Source organism: Amblyomma maculatum, chromosome 10 (genome assembly GCF_055883805.1).
Source record: "Amblyomma maculatum isolate TAMU_Amacu chromosome 10, ASM5588380v1, whole genome shotgun sequence".
In the NCBI taxonomy this organism is placed as follows: Eukaryota; Metazoa; Arthropoda; class Arachnida; order Ixodida; family Ixodidae; genus Amblyomma; species Amblyomma maculatum.
Window position 1 is genome coordinate 173809022 of NC_139353.1, and position 12886 is coordinate 173821907.

Here is a 12886-nt window from a genome sequence, read left to right on the forward strand (position 1 = left end):
TACTTTTCCTGTCTAGGTCATCATTATTTGCAATTCATCCCCTGAGTTACTTAGCAAGGAATGTCATCAGCAAATCACAGATTACTGAGGTATTCTCCATCAACTCTTATCCCTAACTGCTCCCATTCTAGATGTCTTCTTTCTTAGATTCTAGCATCTAGATGTCACTACATAAATTGTTCATGGTTTTTTGTGCACCTATTTCTGCTTACAGCTTTTTCTTTGCTTGTAATGTAAATTATTTGTGTTTATTTGATGAATCCCCCCCCCCCCCTATGTAATGCCCGCAAAGGCCCTTAGGGTATTTAAAATAAATAAATAAATAAATAAAAAATATATGGGTGTGTAGTGCTACTGGGGTATTATAGTGTATAAGTGTGTATTGCAACCCAGATTCAATTTCAGTTTGGTGGAATGACTATACAGGTAATTCATTGGGTATAGGGTGTGGCATGTCCAGACAATACCAACGACAATGGCAACAATGTGGCCTCACAGATTGACACTCGTATGTTTTATTTGTAGCTATAAATGTTTTTCAGTCACTTAACAAATTGCTATCCATAGCAGAAACAATACTCACGCACTGAAAAATAAAATGAAAATACTGACAGTACATGTACTGTACATGTAGGGAGCCAAGGATGCGAAAGTTGTCCAGAATAAACGAGCGGCTGCGTCTCCAAGACTGCTGACAGTAAAAACAAAAAATGGCATAGACACATGTAAATACTGAAATGAAGTGAGTGCTCTACCAAGCAGCATTGCATATGAGATATCAGCCAAAGTTTATAGTCTACTAACACGTATACAGTAACAAGGCAGCTGCAAGTGACCTGAAGGAAGTTAGCAACCTTCCTGGCCGCATTTTGGCAGCTCGCTGCATTCGTTACTCTGGGCCTCTAGCGAACTACTGTATATTGTGTCATAGTGTATATATATATATATTTTTTATTTTTACCTACCCTGTCCTTTCTCCCTCTCGTTCACCTCTTTGATTTCCTCTACCCCTTCCTCGCTATCCCTTCAATTCCACCGCCCCTGTTCAGGTGCTTCAGATATCAGATACCGGGGCTGGCAAACATCTTTTCTTTCCTTTTGTATATGTAATAAAATAACCACTAAAACAACAAATGCTGGTAATGCTAATCATCTTAAATTAGAATCAGATAAGCAGATAAGCAGCAAGCTGACACAGTATAGTGCCTACGTTGTCGTGTTGCGCTGTCGCAAGCTCCTGATAGAAAAAAAAAAAATGTATTTGCGCAAAGCTTCGTTGGAAACAATTTAATTCCTTCCAAAGTCATTTTTGCTATACTGTTTATATATCCATATACATGTTCTGATAAAACACACGAGTTTTGCACCGTCTTCAGATTGCTTTCCAAAGCTAGAAGGTGGCATCCATGCCACAGAGATATAAGTAATTGACAAATTGCACGCTAATTTCGATCTGTCATATCTGCAAGCTCAAAAACAATTAAGTACCAGGTTGCTGTTTAGCTTAATTCACTGCTAAATGACACCTCTCGCACTGATTTCGCGGACAAAAATGGACACGACACCCACCTACCGCTGCACTCAGCGCACTATGTCAAAAAACAACAGCAATGACAATGGCTTACGTGAGAAGCGACGGCCGATGTGAGATCGTTGACGCAGACATCGCAAATTTGCTCGGTACCCATGAATCGAACGTCCGACTTTTGCAGTTGAATGGTTTAATGTTAAGGGTGCGTTGCACTACCTCCGCTGCAGCAAAACCACGCCAATAAACTGAGAGACTTTACAAACACTGCCCGAATGCGCCGACGACGGCGTCGTCCAGAGCTCGTCAATCCAAAAGCTCTGGACGCCGTCGGCGACAACGAGGAAAGAGCCGAAAAGCCCGCCAGCCCGCCACGAATCTGGGGACAAATTCAGACTCAACTAGGCACATAATAGTCAGCATTTAGGTACTTTGTAAAAACATGGCGTTCAATGCGCTTGGGGAAATCTAGGGACAAAATTTTAGCCGAAAAAACCCTATTCATGGCGGGTTTTAGTCTCGCCCGGCTGGGATGGCTCGGAGAGCAATGAAAGCCGCCGGCGGCCGCATAGCGGCGCTGTGGTGTGAGAGGGTGCGAGCCGGTTTCTCGCGCACATTGCGCCGCGCTGCTGAGAGTTGGAAAGGGAGCTGCGCGTTGCTTTGGCTCACGTTTAATACTTTGTTTTAGAGCTCTTTCAGGAGCTTAGGATTGATATAACGTTTTAACATGCTAATGTTAATATCGAATTGCGTTGTGCAGATTGCTCGAACTTGAAAGCTCAATCGGTACGTGAGCCACACGCTAACCCGGTAAACGCACATGAGAGCTTTCGCGTTTGGAGGAATTCAAACTCAAAGAATACAAGTCACGAAACACAGATTCGGTTTAATAGAACGAAGGCAGCATGTTTAATCAAAGGTGACAATGCGAGTGGAAGGCAATGCTGGCATGTTCTTCCCACTTGTCCAGACCCAGACGGCCATAGACGTCCGACGGTCGACCGACGGACGTCCGTTTTCGGACATCCGACGGAAGTCCGGTTATGTTCGATATACGTACAGCGGACGTCCGTCGGACTATCGTTCGTGGATCCGGATCGCGTCCCACGGACGTCCGACGGGCAGCCGGAGGCGGACATTCGGACGTTTCCCGGAACATGCTTGCAGGGCCCGCTATTCGGGTAAAAACTTGCCAATAACATTCGTGTAAAGCTCAGCAAGCATGTGCCATGGAAATTTCAGTCACATACTAGTGCTCAATGCCTTTGTCGTGAGAGTAAAGCAATAGAATATGCAACAGGTTCAAGTTTCCTGTTGTCTGCTTTACTTTCACACACAAAGCACTGAACAGTAGTGTGCAATTAAAACTTCCATCAAAGAGGCACATATGCTAGCTGAGCTTTACACAAATGCACCATTCCTGAAAACATGCTAAGTGCATAGGCATACCAGCATGCGAGGTTGTAAAAAAAATCATTTTTTTGCCTTTATTGCAAAAACTGCATGCATAAATAGTCTACACTAAAAAAAATATTGATGTTAAGGAATGGCATGGTAAAATGCAGGCCAACTGGAGTATTAAGAATCTACTTGAATAATTTTTTTTAATTATCCTTGGCCGTGACAGCTCTTCCCTTGGGGAGGTGGTGGAGGAAAAGGTATTTATTGAAACCTAATATTTCGGAATTAGCGAGATGATCGAGTTCTGTGTGGGCGGCCTCCGCAGGCCGGGATTCCAGGAGCAGTTACTATCCTGTGCATTTGCTCGATCAGCTGTTGCTAGTCTTTCAGGCCTAAGATGGAAAGAGCAGGCTGGGCTCCTCCTGCAATAGAAGGGAAAATGAAATTCAAGTTATCTGTGCTGAACTTTGATTACACATCTCCAAGGGCAACTGCCAGTTTCTCTCAATTGCTTTTTCCAGATGGCACTGTATGCATGCATCTCCATTCAGAACTGTCACATACTATATAGAAAGGTCATATAACTGCAGCAAAACCCATGCAGAATAACAAAAGATACAAAAAACGTAGTTTGACCAGAACCTGGCATTCAGTATTTTAATGTTTTTATGTCGTCTCTTAGAACATACCACTCTGACCATGGCATGTTATGCTTGCTGCTATGCGCCCTCAGCAATGCCCAGACATGGAGTGCCCATGCAGAGAAACTAAGCATAAAGGATGCTGTATATGACATAAAGCACAGCCAGAGCATTGCAGTATTACACAGGTACGCATTGGCGGCAGAAACCTGCATTTTGAGCGGTTTTACAGGCAGATTTCTAAAGTCATTGTTCCTGCTCTGAAAAGAAGTGATCAATAATAACATCATTTAAAATTGTTACCTTTTTGTTCTGTAAACTGCACATTTCGCTGGTTTCCATGTACCCTCTACCGAAGACATTCCCTGGGCGTGTCAGGGGTATATCGACATCAACATCTAGGCTACAAGCGTCTAGAAAGCGTCTCCTTAGAGCAGCTGCGACGAAGTAACTTATCTGATAACATGCAAGCTGCTGCAGCAGAATAAAGATAGACATTTGACATGTGGCTAAAGCCCAATGTGGAAGCATAGCCCGCCGCAGTGATTGCGCAGTGTTCATGCTTCTACAAGAGTTAAAAGTAAAGTTATTTGTTTACCCACAGCGCTATATGTGACATTACAATAGCAAGGCTTATAGTTACACAAAACACAAAAAGCTGACAACCACAAGCTCCTGATGTATTACCGGCAGCATGGATGTTAGTTACTGAAATATGGTTGCATAATTCTGGCAACCAGCTGTGCATGTATGTCATGGATTTCTCAACTACGCACAACAAATTGCAAAAAAAATAATGGTATTTATAAATGCAGCCAGCTGTTCACAAGAAACACTGTAGCTTTTTTATGGGGAAGGTAGTGGGCGCCAAAGAAACTGCCCCTGTAAAGGCGCCTAATTTGCCCCTATGTAATATCGGGGACAAGTGTATGGACTACACAAACTGCAATCAAAGCACGTAACTTTCACATCGACCAGGAAACTCGGACCATACTTGTAGATGTGAAAGTTGAACGTTAGTTCTTTCATGTGTGCAAGAGAAATAAGGTCACAATTCGTTTACATCACGATTCTAGTCCAAAATCTACAGACATACTGTCCAGACTTTCGCCCCCGCAGTATAAGCCACCACTTGGGTAAGAGATTAGTAAAAGAAGTGTATAAAAGACATTAGTGCTGTTGGACAGCCATAGCTATAAAAATGGTATTGACATTGGAGTACTACCTTAAGGCGGGGCCTAGGGCATTACAAAAGCAAGAGTTAGTGTCCGCTGGTCCTCATTTGAACGAACAAAAAGAGGGGGGGGGGGAAGAAATCTACCTCAATTACATGTTTTGAGTGACACCAAGCCGTGGTTAGTATTAAAGATATCACACAGTTTTGTGGAAGATTTGGGAGTGCTTTGCAGCTTTCTTACAGGATTGGACAAAAGAGCTCACCATCTTCAGAAAGGCACGTTATATAGAAATGTAAATAGTGAATTTACTGCATCTGGCCACAACAACTTGCACACGGAGAGAAAGATGAACTGAAAATTTTATACATGAATGTACGTATTTACAACAGGTGAAACAATGACCATGATCTATGCCGAAGAGTAAAGAGATCAAAATCTAGCTCAGAACGAGTTCTCCAGGCCGCGGGACCGTTTCATTAACTTCGGGACTCCGCCCACATTTCTTCTCCCCAATGACAACGAACTCACACATGACTGGCTAACAAACATTTTGGCATGTCTTTCCACTTTCATAAGTTCTTCACCCTCTCCCTAATACAAGCAATGCAAAAGGGACAACAAATTCGTTTCACAACAAACGGAATTTAGAGAATGGACCTCGAAATGATTGGCTCACTAGGTCACATGCCAAACTCTCTCCCCTAGGGAAAAAAAAAAAGAAAAAAAAATCAGAACCCATCAAAACGGTGTCCCACGTGCGCAACCATTGCCCAAAGCTTGCATCCTTGGCGGCTCCTTTTACAGGGCAATTATTGGAATTATTGGCGTCCGAGTCAGCACCATTGCGGGCCACATCAGAAGAGTCAACCCACATCCTCCCGCTCCGCATCATACCGTCACTGTTACACACTTGCCCTTTTTCAACGCCGCTATCTCCCACCATTGTTGACATCCAGGGTTGGAATCCTCAACGAGACCCCACTCAGCGCGCCTGCACTGAATAATTGTCACTTTTATGGGCTCCCCAACAAGGAAAAGGGCCTTACACCCTTCAACCTGACAGTGTTTTTTCTTTGAACGATAAGCAGTTCTTCCAAAAGAGGTGCTCGTTTCAAAGCTGTGCTGCCTCCGGGTGATGGGTCCAGTCAGCGTACTAAGGACCCCTTAGTACGCTTAGTACTAAGGACCCCTTAGTTGTATACTGTTCGTAAAGCTCCTTAAATAAAAATGAGCCCCCTACATGACACAGCAACGAGAACAAACTGCCTGTCCCCGCGTCTTCGAGTGCGACAGCAAAGTCCTCGGAAGAGGGGACTTCTTTCCCTCTCTGCCTATGTTTCCGTTAAGCACTGTAGCTGCTGTAGCTGCCTCTCTGCGCGTCTCTCCGCCTCCTGTCCGAGGGCAAGTGGGAGACGGCCGCAGCTGGGCATTGAACAGGTGACCCAAAAAGAGCAGACTAATAATGGTGCCTAGCATACCCACCGATCCCTTACAGAAATCATTAAAGAAATGAAAGCAACACATCAGACAACGCTACAATGTTTCTAAGTGCAAAGTCGACAACTCCAAGTCATATAAATATATGTACATCTCCGCACATTAACTAGACAGAAACAGTGCAGAGTAAACTAATAATTCAGTGTCTAGCAACACTATTAAAAGGGGATAAAGGCCACGGGGGGCTACGATTATTAGTACCGTTTTGCCTTTAAACTACAATAACATACTTGTTGCAAGCTTAAAATCAAAGATTCACACCTGTCCCACCCACAGCAATGGAACACACATCTCACTCAAGTCTGCAGAGAAAGAGCAAGCTAGACTATTGCAGACGCACCCTTGGTTATTTTTCTGGCATTTCTGAGGGTGAAGAATCTGACTTGTCAGTAGCATGTATATGAATAAGATTCCTATGACAGTAAATGCATCAGATTTTCTGGAGCGGCTTTTCTTTGCTGACCACATATGAGGTGAGCTATAATTTATCCAACTTGGCCTAGGTTTATTCGATGAATAACAAAGCTATAACAGGTACACAGTCGTCCACTCAGGCTAAACATGAGAGTGCGTGGCATGCACTTTTTGAGATGCATCGCAGCTGCACACCGTAGCGAAGACAAGGTCAATGTACAACTGGTCGCGCAACTCGGAAGAAAACGCGTGCAGCTGCCTACTGCCAGCGGCATCAACTCGATGATGAGGGCTCCTGCGAACTGTGAGGCAAATTACTAAAGCACAAAAAATAAGATCTGCCAGAACTCCAAAGAACTAGAAAGTAAACATAATATTCGCGCTCAGGAATGAATGCAGTTTTTGTTTCTTGCGTAAGAAAAAACGTGTCACGTTTTTAATAATATTTTAACTTGTTTCTAACGGCCTCTCTCGGCCACTTATTATCCGCTGCGTAGTTGCCCAAAGCTCAGATATGGTTCAGACTGTTCAGAGTCCAGACCAAAGCTTTTTTCATCCGCGGAATGGGTGCGTCGTCGGCCCCGGTTCAACGTTCATCGTTGCGTGCTGCGTACAGAGTGGGTTATCTGTGACAAACAGTCAGTATTTCATTCTGCTGGTTTTGGTAGAGCTTTACTGCAAGGCGAAGACTGTCTGTGCTCGATGAGAAACTGATTGCCGCTGCATGTGCGCATTTCCGGACGATGGGACAATGCTGCGTCACAGCTCGGCGGCTCGGCTCGGCCTCCCAGGCACGTCGCAAAAGTGGTGGCTTGTTTTACGGATACACGTCTGCATGAGCGACGTATCGCTGCATGTTTTAATTGAGCGGTGAAGGTGAGATTTTATTGCCCCCAAGAAGCGTGTCGCATTGCTCAAAGCCTTCCGTTCCGCTCCCCTTGCTGCGTGTTTTGCTTACTGCGTCGTATTACCGCACCAACGTTCGCTGAACGTGCTTTAGCTGTTATTACAGTGATGTTCCTATTGTCAATGGGATCTTTCTCATGAACATGTTAAATGCTTAAGTTGTAAATTTGTAACCTCACATTGACTCCTTTCAGTGGCAAATGAAGCGCGAGTAAAATATGGGAATCATGAACAGGGCAAGATTTATTGGAGCGAAGCTATATCGTAGATAGTTTCACTTCTCAGACGCATTAACTTCTAAATACTAGCAATCCCAATTTGAATTGCTTACCTAAGCTCTTACAGGTTGGCGTTCTAGCGCTAGCGTTAGTTATTCCGTTCGTTTGTTTTTGTTGTTCTTTGACGCTGATATGTATACTTTGTTAGCAAGATCTTTTACCCTTTTATAATCTCACCGCGTCTCGTTTGGAGACCTACGCTCAGGTCATTTTGTTATCACGAGGATTTCATGAAGACCGTGACGAATGAGCGGTGGTCGCTCTCCTACACTTAGATTTCGTTGTCGTGAAGCGTCTATGTCAGTAATCGTGAATTAATAAAGCCTGGCTTTCTGTGCAGCGCAGCTTCACTCATTTATGCCCTAGTGAAATGCCTCAAGCCATGTGGTTCTATCCATGTGCTTGCCGAATTCACTTGAAGGCCCTTGTTCACAAACGTGCCCGAAGAAATAAGCCCCAGAATGCGTTTACATAACGCGCGACGAAAGACTAGGCTAACGACGACGGAGGCAGAACGATGCTATGATAAGGTGGTTAAAGATGCCGTAACATTTCACTTAACGTAAACCTTGACAGTGGAAATCCATGTCAAGTAAAGTTGGCTGAACAGTTACGGTGTCCATTTTTCTGCCTTATCCGAGCATCGTTCTGCCTCCGTCGTTGTTGGCCTTGTTTTTCGTTCACAAGTAAAAAGACAATCAAATTCCCCGCTAAAAGTACGTCACTGTGACGTCACAAGCAACGTCACGCGATGGTTGTGCCTCACAGTTCGCAGGGGGCGCTGGGAAACTAAAGCCTCGCTCAGAGTCGACACGCAGGCTTCTATGGGAGTTACGCTACCATTTGTTCTTCTACCATGGCGAAGAGGCAGACAGCGTGAAATACCAGCCTCTAGTCCCTCTACCACCACTGGGGTCCCAAACTAGGGACCCCTCGTTTTTGTCAGGACAGGCCCCCTCAGGGTCAGCTAGTGAGTAACCTCCTGTATTTGTATCTGATGGAAATGTTTTCCACCACCACCCACAATACGCAGCTGCGCATCATAGCAGATGTGAAGCAACAGCTCCTGGTCCTTCTATGCATAATTCACTTTGCCTTGATGCATGCCTGCGCACCATAGTAAAGAGGCAGACGACATGACGCTGCAGCTCATGGTACCTTTACACATGAGCCCCCCATTGTACTTCGATACGCACCATAGCAAATATACACACTACGCCACACAGCTGCTCCTGGTCCCTCTTTGCATAAGCCATTTAGCCTCAATACGCACCTGCGTACCTGAGCGAAGAGGCAGACGTGAAGCTGCAGCTCCTGGGCCCTCCATGCACAAGCCACTTAGCATCAATGCACGGCTGTGCATTGTAGTAAAGAGGCGAAGGACGTTAAGCAGCAGCTCCTGGTCCCTCTACACATCAGCCATTTTGCTTCGATGAGCATCTGCACACCGTAACAAACAGCCAGATGTGACAAAGAAGCTCCTGGTTTCTCTACACATAAACCACTTTGCCTCAATGCACGTCAGCACACCGGAGCAAAGAGGCAGATGACGTGAAGCTGGAGCGGCTGGTCCCTCAACGCACAAGCCACTTAGCCTTGATGCATGGCTGTGACAGATGCATTGCTATTTTGCAAACTGCATGCCACACATTCCCATTCAAGCTAAGAGTGGACGACTGGGTCCAATGACAAAAAGTAACATGGTGGACAATGTAAAAAGAATTTGCTGCATAAAGTTTGTTGAAACCAGTTCTACATCCTACATGTAAACAAGCTAAAACCTTAATGTCGAAGGGATGTCCTGTGTGTTTAAAATCATCACGCTCAAACAACTTCAACACTGACAATCATGATTCAATATTAATAATATAGATAATGATACAATACTCACATTTAGCCATACCAAAGAAATGAGAATGCAAAGAGATGTTGCTGTTTTTCCCCCGTGGATGACAGTTTTCATGTTCAAAGTGCTGCTTCCTGTTGGCCTACGAAATCGGCTACAGCAAATGGCATCTGAAATATTTTTGGAAGCCTCATGCTTGTCTTCAACGAGAAAAGCATTGCCATACAGAAGCAGAACACAAATACTTTTACAACACACTAAAAGCACCAACTGCGGTGCTGTTTTTAGGATGACTAGGTAGAGGTTTTGCTGTAGCAAGCCAAATGTTAGCCTTCAATAAGGAAAGCATTCCCATACAGAAACAGAACACAAAAACTTTTACAACACATTAAAAGCATCAATTGCACAAATGCTTGTAAGATGACCAGGTACAGGTTTCTGCTATAGCCCACATCATGTGACCAGGGCCTTGTATGTGAGCATGATGCCCTAGATTCAATTTATGGCTATCACTGTATTAACAAGCATGGGTTTAAAGCTACTTTAATATGATAATCTAAGAACATGGTAAGAGCTTTCAGTGCGAGACATAAGCTCAGTATCATGCACTATAAGGTGCTGCATGGCTCTAGTGTAGCTTTGGCATTATCTCGCTGTCAATAATGCAGTGAAGTTCTGAGGAGCCTTTGAATATCTGTAAGGACAAAGCAACAACAATTTTGTTTTCATCTCACTTTTGGTCAACTTTTTTTTTTTTTTTTTTTTTTTTGAGCCCGCGGCTTGCATGGCCTCCCAGTATGCCTGTTTTGCATAAAAGAAGGCGTTGCAGGCACCAGAGCTCACAGCCCAACTGTATCGCGGCGGCGGTATGTCAAATTCGTGCCAGAACAGCGCAGAACAACGGGTCAAGAAAAAGACAAGTGCTGACTTTTTTTTTTTTTTTTCTCTCATCTCCTTGTCCGGTTGTTCTGCGCGGTTCGGTCCCACATGCATAACCAACATGCGCAAGGTGCTGTCCTGGTTTGTCAAAGCTGAGAGTACTAAACCTTTAGTTATTTAGTAGCTACAGCCGTTCCTTCTAGAAACTGTAGTTGCCGTAAAGCTCGAGAGAGAAAGATCAGCGGCTGCCCATTAAAAGAAAAAAAAAGAAAAAAAAAAAAACTCGCGACGTTTACACAAGTGTAGGCATGTCGCACGATAGGCTGGAGGAGTGCAAAAGTTTTCTCGTATAGTTTTTACAACTCAGCACGTTGCGCATGGTTAACAAGTTAACTCCTTTAAAGCGCAGGCAGGCACTCCTTTATCAGAGACAGAGAAGTTGCGCGGCTTACTGGCGCAGCGTCCAGTAATGCCGAGAAAGATGGCCCTCAGACTTGAGGCTGCAATTTAGTTAGTCGGCGCGGAGCCATCCTGTCAGTCTCGCCTAAAACACTCGACCGTTCGGCTGCTGTACAGAGCTGTTTCCTTACCCAAAAGCTCACCACTATCGGTGCATCGAAAAGTTCCACTAAAGAAACAAAAGTTCGGTGAAATACTTACTTTGGAATCGGCGGGTGAACAAAGTGTGCCAGCCGCACCAAGCCACAGCAAAAACAATGCTAGCAGTGCATTACAGCCGTAGGTATTTGTAACTGCGCAGAAAATGCAGAACACGGAAACGTGAAGCCATCTTCGATGACTAAACTTCAACTTGTCAGGTGGATTGGATTGGCTCATTTCAGATTTTTTTTGAGGATAGGTTCGGTTTCGTTCTTTTTGAGCTTGCTGCTTGCTGCGTCTATTCAGCCACTGATTAAAATTTCACCGAAGCATCATGATAGAAACATGTTTAATGGTCATTTCACTTTTAATCAAAAATTTTTGATGGAAGAATTCAACGATGAAACATGCGGAAAATAAAAAAAACTGTTTAATGGAAACGCTTTCTATCGCATCGATTCGCTCTGGCATCATATAATGCAGACAATGCAGACTTGACGGCATTACTGATTTATACGCAGTTCAGACGAGCACGACGACTACAAACTATATCATAGCTGTGTAAAAGCAAATCCAGTGGCGGACGTATGGCGGCTGTCCGCTGGGCGAACGGATTCGACCATCCGCTTTCGTACGTACGCCGGAATTCCGGCGGACGTCCGAAATCGGCCGCCGAGTTGCGGCCGAGTTCGGTTGTCCGTCGGACGTCAGTGGCCGTCTGGGGATATCCTAAAAAGTCTTCCAAGAAACGCATGTCTGGGCTACCCGGCTTAAGTGCACGCTTGGTTATCCTGGAGGTCATTACTCGTATCAGGCGATTGATTAGCTTGACGAAGTCTTCTGTTGGTTGCACCCGAGTGTATATAGTCTCCACATGCCGCCATTGCAAAAAAAGTCCTTTAATAACCTCATCTCCAAAAAGTTGGAATGCAAGGTCAACCTTCATCTTTTCAAAGTTATTGGGTCTTAAGCATAAGCTAGGCTGTTATCCACGGAAGGTATCCGCATCCATGTAACCGGAATGAGAATTATGTCCTCAAACGAATGACGGCCTCCGTGGTGGTGTCTGCAGTGTAGCCTGGCTGCCTCTGTTCACCCACAATGCCCGCTTCACTGGAGCCGGAGGAGTCGTTGCAGTCTTGAAAGCCAGCTTCGAGAAAACAGGAGCCCTCGTTGATTTCCGAGCCCGTATCGCCGGGTCCAGTCCCTGCGTCCCGCTTATGGCGTTTACGAGGTGGTTGCTGCTCGCATATGTTTCTTTCCTTCCTTTTTGGTGCCGTCTTGGGCACAAGGTGTGGAGGGTATAATGTTAACGGTTTGAAAATAACGATGTTAAAATAACCATCTTCTACATGCTTCTGTTTCGCACCCCAGTTATGTAACCCCCCTCACATATTACTCCAATCGGAGCCCGTGAGGTATTTGAATAAAAAGAAAAAAAAAACAGCAGAACACAAACGAGGAATCTTTACTTACAGCGGCTAATTAAGGTACATCGCGGCCTGCGATTGCACAAGGTTTTGCCGTAGTCACCATCTTTTGAACGAAGAAGCTGACGAAGTTTTTTTTTTTTTTTTCTCAGATACGCAATATGCACGAGACGCGGCCGGTTAATCGCGATGAAGCTCGTTGGTAATTCCGCGCTTACGGTGAAACATGCGCCTAATATATAACTGCATCCATATGACATATGTGTAGCGCAAAATCCCACGAAACAC

General features: G+C 44.7%; 1 long non-coding RNA gene across 2 annotated transcripts; it reads right to left on the minus strand.

The window, feature by feature from the left end:
* Positions 1-3175: 3175 nt before the first annotated feature.
* On the minus strand, positions 3176-11353 carry LOC146177959 (uncharacterized). Of its 2 annotated transcripts, XR_014701118.1 has the most exons (3): positions 11229-11353; positions 9735-9859; positions 3176-3351 (listed from the first exon to the last, which is right to left on the minus strand). It is a non-coding gene; the product is annotated as an uncharacterized LOC146177959 (long non-coding RNA). The 2 variants fall into 2 exon arrangements; XR_014701119.1 differs by lacking the exons at positions 9735-9859; positions 11229-11353 and adding an exon at positions 9117-9245.
* Positions 11354-12886: the final 1533 nt, after the last annotated feature.